This window comes from Talpa europaea (genome assembly GCF_964194135.1).
Source record: "Talpa europaea genome assembly, chromosome: 10".
NCBI classification, from domain to species: Eukaryota; Metazoa; Chordata; class Mammalia; order Eulipotyphla; family Talpidae; genus Talpa; species Talpa europaea.
The window spans coordinates 3,540,106-3,547,637 of record NC_140077.1 but is presented as its reverse complement, the minus strand read 5'-3'; positions in this window follow the sequence as shown (position 1 = coordinate 3,547,637).

Below are 7,532 nucleotides of genomic sequence, written 5' to 3'. Positions count from 1 at the left end.
GACGCAATCGACTTTAATTCTGCACAGGCATCTCCAAGCTCCAGGATTTCAGAAGAAGCAAGAAGACGGGAGGGAGACAAGGCCAAGCCCTCTCTCTGGCAAGGCCCGTGTCTGCAGCGGCTCAGACCCTGCCTCGCGGGCTAAGCCGAGCATGCGGCTGTCACCTCTGTGCTGACACACACGTGTAGGTTTTCCTCTCTGAACACTGGCCTTCCGGTTGTCTCTCTCCTCCCACTGTGGATGTGCCAGAGCACAGTGTGGGATCAGGTTAAACACCGCTCAGTCCCTTGCTTCCACATGCGTAGAGGGACGGGAGAGATCGGACCTGGCAGAGGACTTGTCTGAAGTGCCGAGCACCCCCGGGAGGGCCCAGAAGACCAAGAAGGCTCGGAAGGGCTGCCCTTCCAAGGAGAGGATGGTGCTACTGGTCGTAGTGATCAAAGGTGGCACCCATGGGGGCCTGTGTCTGGGACAGTGGGGGGGGTCGTGTAGCATCCAGGGTGGTCAGTGTCCAGAATGGCCAGTGTCCAGGGAACTCAGAAGAATCTCTGGGTTGGTACACATGGGGACTGCTGGGAGGGCATTCCAGTTTGAGCTGAGGAAATGCAAAGAATGAAGCCCCCCCATTTCCTCAGGGGGTCTCCTGAGGGAGCCCAGTGCCACCGCAGTGTTGCTGGTGGCTATGCTCCAGCCCTCGCTCTCCCCACAACCTGCCAGGTTAAAAATACGTAAAAGCTGACACAAATGGCAAACAAACCAAAAAAAAAAAAAAAAAAAAAAAAAAGCCCCAATGCTTAGAATGATCTGGATTTGAGGATGTTCTAAAAGAAAGAGGTGCTCTGTCGCACCCACACAAAACCGGGGGGGCTGTGTCCTGAATGGTGCCTGGGAGCTCTCTGGCCTTGGAGTTGCTTGAATGTTCTCAGACCCAACGGGAGGACTAGAGCTCTGCCCTGGAAGCCTCTGGGGAGGGAGCTGGTGTGACTGTTATCAAAATAAGGATGAGTCCTGAGACCTCCTGACGGACTTACACCTTGGGTTTTCATATGAACAAATCCGAACCTGTGACTGAAATGTTCTCACAGTTATTTAAGGTCCCAGAGGGCGGTGAGTTTTCCTCCTCACCATCTCATTATTGTCGAGATGTAAGAAAAAGAAAGCTGAGAAATGACATCCTTCCTAATAGATGTTGAAGAGCCAAAAATGTAATAGTTCACTGACGTTTCCAGGCCTTTCTGCTATAAGACAACACGGTTAAATCATGTTTATTATGGGCATAAAAGAAAAATTAGTATAAAATATTAAATGTTTATGAGCACAGATTCTGTGTGGGGTGATTTTTAGCTATGAAAATTATCATCACCTTCCTTGATACGAGAAATTCATTTAGTGTCACCTTTGGGCCTGTATCGGCAAAAGACAGTGGTGTCTCCTGGGCAAAAGACAGTGGTGTCTCCTGCCATGTTTGAAATATGCGATCCGAGGCCCAGAGTGCTCTTCCACTGAAGTCTTGTCTTTCCCTGTCCTCTCCTCTGAAAGTGCCCTCTGAGGCAGTGGGCAGGTTCAAACCTCTAGAGGGCCAGGCTGTGGGCAAAAGCGCCATCTCATTTCCTGGCACAGATGGCAGCTGCCCCCAGAATTTCCATCTTCAGAAAGGGTGGCTCTGGCAAAGGCACTGTCTGGTGAGGGTCATGGCGGCTGCAAAGGCCAGCCATGCCAGCTTCCCAGGGCGCCAGAGCAGCTGGTCCTCAGGTCTCTGTGTCTGCAGCTTTCATTGGGCAGCCAGAGGGAGCAGGGAAGGACAGCCTCCCTCAGGCCATATTAGGAGGCTCCACTAATCCTGCCCCCTTGCTGAGATGGTGCAGACCCAGAAAGGCCGCATAGGTTACAGTGTCTTAATAAGGCAGCCTGGGTGGGTAAGAGGTGACAGTACAGCCCCAAAGCTGGTGGGTGGGCTCGAGCAGGACAGCATCTGATGAAGCCTAAAGAACTGCAGCGGCCCAGAGCAGGCTGGTGCCCTGGCTGGGGTGGGTAGTGTGCTCATGTCAGGCTGGGTGGGGTGGCTGCCCAGCACAGATTGTGCATATGTGTAAATACACCTTCCCTGCTCTGTCCACCTAGAGGACCTGGAAGCTTTGATGGCTCAACTGCCCTGAGCACACCCAGCAAGGGAAAGTCAAGACATTAAAGAGCAAACAGCCAGGCTTCCCTGTGGTGCAAGGGGTTAAGCACCTCACTATGAAGCTATCTGCAGCCTCTGCAGCACGAGTTCGATTCCCGGCTGGCCAGGGAGCTACCCACATGGCGCAGCAGACCTCTCCTGTCTCACCCGCTGCTCCCCTCAGCAGTGTATTTCAGTGGATCTGCCTGTTCTGCTCCCCACTCTGACTCTGATGAATCCTTTCACACACACCCCATCCCGCACCTCTAGCCTGTACCCCAGTTCTTGTGTGCATAAATAAATAAATCTTTAAAAAAAAAAAAAAAAGGAAGAGCAAACAACCAAAGTCAACACGTGATCCCTTTGCTATAGAAGCGCTATTGGGGCACTTATTCCGACTTCAGGACAGTTGGAGGGTCAGACGGTAGTATTACACCAGCACTAGTTTCCTGATTTTATGGCTGCATTTTATTTACATGAAAGAACAGGCTTGTTTGTAGGAATATACAACAAATATACAACAGTAGTCAGGGATGCCGGGAGCCATGTTCTCTGAAATGGCTCATAAAAGAGATCTTGCTCTATACATGCTTGCCACTTTTCTGTGAATTTTAGATTTCTGCTTTGAGAAAGCAGTTAATTCATTGCTTCTCTCTGCAATGAATGTTGGCTCTCGAGAGGAAATCAGCTCATACGGATTCCCACCATCCAGCAGCCTCAAATACACGCAGTGATGGAAAGATGAAGTTTGGAAACGTTAAGAATTGTTGACTGCACGAACAATTGAATTTCTTTTCTCATTACAAGTAGATACTCAATTCACTTTATTAATCTTAGGTTCTCCCTCGTAGGGATTGCTGCATTGCACTTGTCCAAATGGCTGTGTCATAGCACACTGAATAGAATCCTTCAGTAGATGCATCACCAGATCTTTTTTAAAAATAAAATATCTTAATTATGCATATTATTTAATTACACCATTGTGGGAGCTTCTATCATCTTGATTTATAGAATTTCCATGTAAACACTCCTGGTTCATGGAACTGAGGCACATGAACATGCCAGTCTGCCATATCTAATAGGTAACAACTTTCTGGCCAACAAATTTACCACTTACTAACTTGTTCTTGATCTAAATTGATGAAGATCTAAAACCACAGTGTAACTTAGCACCTCAAGAGAATCTTTAGGTTACCCCTTCTTGGAATTTTTCTGTTATGTTACATAATCATTTTGTTACTGTCTAAGAAAATAAACAGTGTTTTTGGATGAATAATGAATGAAGTGACATCTTTTTCTAAGTGAGACAATTACTTTCATTTCTTGGATATGTTTGCGTTCTCTCATTTTATGTCATCAGCAAACAAGAGTTTTTTTTAATACTAATGACTTCATTTTTTAATGATTTTAATATACATATAAAGGTCCATATTATGGAAATACCTCTGAATCTTTTTTTTAAGATTTATTTACTTATGCATACAAGAACTGGGGTACAAGACAGAAGTGTGGGGGTGAGAGGAGTCACCAGAGAAAGCGGGGAACAGAACAGGCACTGACTGAAATCCACTGCTGAGGGGAGTAGCGGGGAGACAGGAGAGGTCTGCCGAGCCATGTGGGTAGCTCCCTGGCCAGGGATAGAACTCATGCTGCAGTGGCAGCAGACAGATCCATAGGTTGTGTCTTAACCCTTTGCACCACGAGGGAGGCCCTACTTCTGAACCTTGCTTCTCAAATTCAAAAAAAGGAACATCATGAAAATCCCACCCAAATAACTGTTATAACTTTAATTCATTTTAAATAGCGCTATTTAATGTTATATAATGGGGATGTACCATAATTTATTCAGCCATTCTGCTGACCGGGGTTAATTTCATTTCCTTTTTGGCTAGATAATGCACAAACAATGATCCTGTTATATGTGCCTTTCTGTGGATCACATTCCTAGGGACAGGATAGATGTTTCCAGCATCTTAAAAAGGCTGCAACAATTTACTGTGTGCCTTCTACACGTACCTCTAACAAACTAGGAGTTCACATTGAGTATTTAAACGTCTTTTCTAGTCCGACGACTATAAGGTGATTCACTCCCTCGCTTAACACTGAGCACCTTCTCCATGTCAGTGGGCACCAGGACACGGCTGCGAAAGAAACAGGTTAAGTCCCTGGCTTCATGGAGCTTCCATTCAAGAGGTGGGGCAGATAAGAGACACCATGTGCCTGGACACAAAAGCAGCCTGTCCCTGGATGGACTGGATCAAGATGTGGTACTGCCACACGTGGAGTATGATATAGCCCCAAGAAAGGATGAAATGCAGCTATTTTCAGCAAAATGGAGGGAGTTTGAGAGAATATTGTGCAGCAAAGTAAGTCAGAACAAACACTGGACGTTCACAGAGCAGACAATTTGATGCCATAAAACACTCTGAAAGCCCATGGGGCGTGAATAAACACCCTGAGGACTCTGAGGTTAAGAGAAAGGCTGGGAGGGATGTTGGGGGGAGGAACAAACAAACAAATGAAGACAAATGGCCACGTGTGCATTCACTTTGTACAGACCCCAGTGTGTCCCCCAGCAGTTTAAAACTGCATCTAGACAAGTTTCATTTTAAATCTAGATCTTCTGGGGTTTTGGTGCCATTAAGAAGGCCTTTGCAGCCCTAGATGTCAGGGATAGACCTCTAGATTTTCTTGAAATGTTTAGTGTGATTTTCTTACATTTAAATCTTCAGTCCATCTCAATGTGATGTAAGTGGGGTCCAGTTGTATTGTCTTTCCGAGAGCCATAGTCCTCCGCTCCCTAAGGAATAACTCATCTTTAGCCCGAGAAATGACACTTTGTCGTCTATTATATTTTTGTATTTCGTGGGATATACTTTTGGCTTTTCGATTCTGTCCCACGGGTCCATCTCTCCCTGAATCCGCACGGCCGGTTTGCAGCATTTCCCATCACGCCCTGGCGCCTCTCTGTGCTTTTCACGACTTTCTTAGCTGTTCCGGGGACACTCACTCTCCCAGATAAGCTTTAATATGATTCCATCCAATTTGGAAACAACTCATTGAGATCTTAATTAGAATTAGATTACTTTTATATATTAATTTGGGAAAATTGACTTTTTATGATATTAAGTCTTCCGACTCAAGAAGAATATTTGTTCAGATCTTATTTTATATAGTTTAATAAGAGCCTTGGTTTTCTCCTTTTAGGGGTGAACTTTTTTTGTTCGATTCATTGCTGCCTATTTGTGGCTTTTGTTACCATCTAAATGAAATCTAATTTCCAGTTTCTACTTCTAGGTGCTGGTGTCTGTGTCTGGGCGGAAAACACAAGGTGGGCCCAAGTGCAGTGCCAGGTGCACCAGACAAGGAGGTATTTATAAAGGTGCGGGCACAAGTGAGGGAAGTCAGCTACCCTCGGCGCCCTGCTTTGCTTTGCCAGGCATGCTTCTGCACTCACAGATTGGAAGGGAGCAGCATTAGAGCTTGGAGGGAAGCAGCGTTAGAGCTTGCAGGTATAGAAGGCAGGGGGAGAGCTGCCCTGGGCAGGGATGCCCCAATGCCCAGGTGCAGTCCAGCCAAAAGGGAGACACCCTACCCCTTCCTCTTCCCATCCACCCCTCCACTGCCCCAGCTGGAAGCCAGAGGGCCAGGACGTCCCTCCACGCAGGTGAGCCAGGCAGGTGAGCAGGGAAGTCCATGGACCAGGAGGCTGACAGAGGAGACCAGGACCAGGAGGCTGACGGAGGAGACCAGGTTTAGCAGACAGGAAGGCTGCTGAGTTGTGGACCTTTATCTGTCATGCGACCATTTGACACGGTATCTGAGTGATTCCAGGAACTTAAAAACAATCGGGGCCCTTTGGGTTTTATGGGTATAAAATTGTGTCATCAAAAATAGTTGTTTTGTCTCTTCTTTTTAAAAAAGTGTATTGTTTTTCACTGTAGTATTTTAGGGGTACAGGTTCACAGTTCTTTGGATGCGTGTTGCCACACCACATCCACCCCCGAGCCCCCACAACGCCCCCCCATAGCCTACTGGGCCCCCCTCCTTTGCTCCTTGTCCCCACCTTCCCCCCTCAGGGGCCTCAGTTCTACAGTTGATTTCTAAGGTTGGTTTTGGTTTCGTTGTCTGTGCCTTTGTTTAGTTTGTCTTTCGCATGAGTGAACAGCTCTTCTTGTTCAATGTTTACATCAATTATTTCATTTGGTGACACAGAATCAGAAACCGCATGGCTGCAGCAGCAGAAATGCTGGTGTCCCTCTGGGAGCTGGAGGTGGGAGATTCAGGTGCCTGCAGTGGGGCTGGCCCCTCCCGGGCGCTGGGGGGTGTCTGCTCCCCAGAGTCTGCTGGTTTGCTGGCCTCTCTGACGCTTCTGACTGTGGGAGCACCGGCCACGTCTCTCACTGTGTCTTCAGTGGTGGTCCCCCCGTGTGGCTGCACCTCTGTTCAGATGTCAGAGTTTTATAAGGACATCAGTCGTGCTGAATTAGGGCCCGTCCTCATGGCTTCATCTTAACTTGATTATCTGCCAAGACCCTGTTGACAAATAAGATACTGGGTGGGGAGGTGTAATGGGGAGGGTTAAGATTTAAAACATTTTTTTCTGGGGTGGACAAACACACCCCATACATCTTATTGCTTTTCTGAAAACCTCCAAGACAATGCTTAATAATTACAGCAATGACAGGCATCATTGTCTAATTTCTGTTTTAATTGAAATGATCGTAAGTTTTCCTCTTACAGCCTATGTCTGCTCTTGACTTTTGATGTTCTTTATTAAATAACTAATAGTTTAGTAAACAAGTAAATAAAAGTCATTATTTCCTTCTCTTCCCATCCTACTTAAAAAGTTAATGATGAAATGACTGCTACACTTTATCAAGTTTCTTTCTAGCATCTGTTGATGTGATCAAGTTTTTACTCTATTAATTTATTGATGTCATGGATTATATTGATTTGTTGGTAATTGCAGAATTGTTGAACCTCTCGTGCCTTCCTGTAAAAAAATCCTTCTTGATAAAAAATAGTTTTTAATACATTGATGGGATTCTAGTTGCTAATATTTCACTTAGAATTTTTACATTGCTTTTCTTAAGTTAAATCAGAATACAGATGCCCTTTTCTGCAACTCAGCACCAGATTTTAGTATTAAAGTCCTGCAAACTTCATCAGTTGAACTGGGAAGATTTCTTGCCTTATCTGTGGCCTAGCATAATTTATGTAATATTGGATTTGTTTATCTGATCTTTAAAAGTCAGATAAAACTCAGCCACGACCCCAGCATGGGAGGTTCTGTGTGCTCAGTGTGTTGAAGACCCGACACATCTTCAAGCAGTTTTGTGATTTCTTCTATGGTAGTGCCGCTATCAAT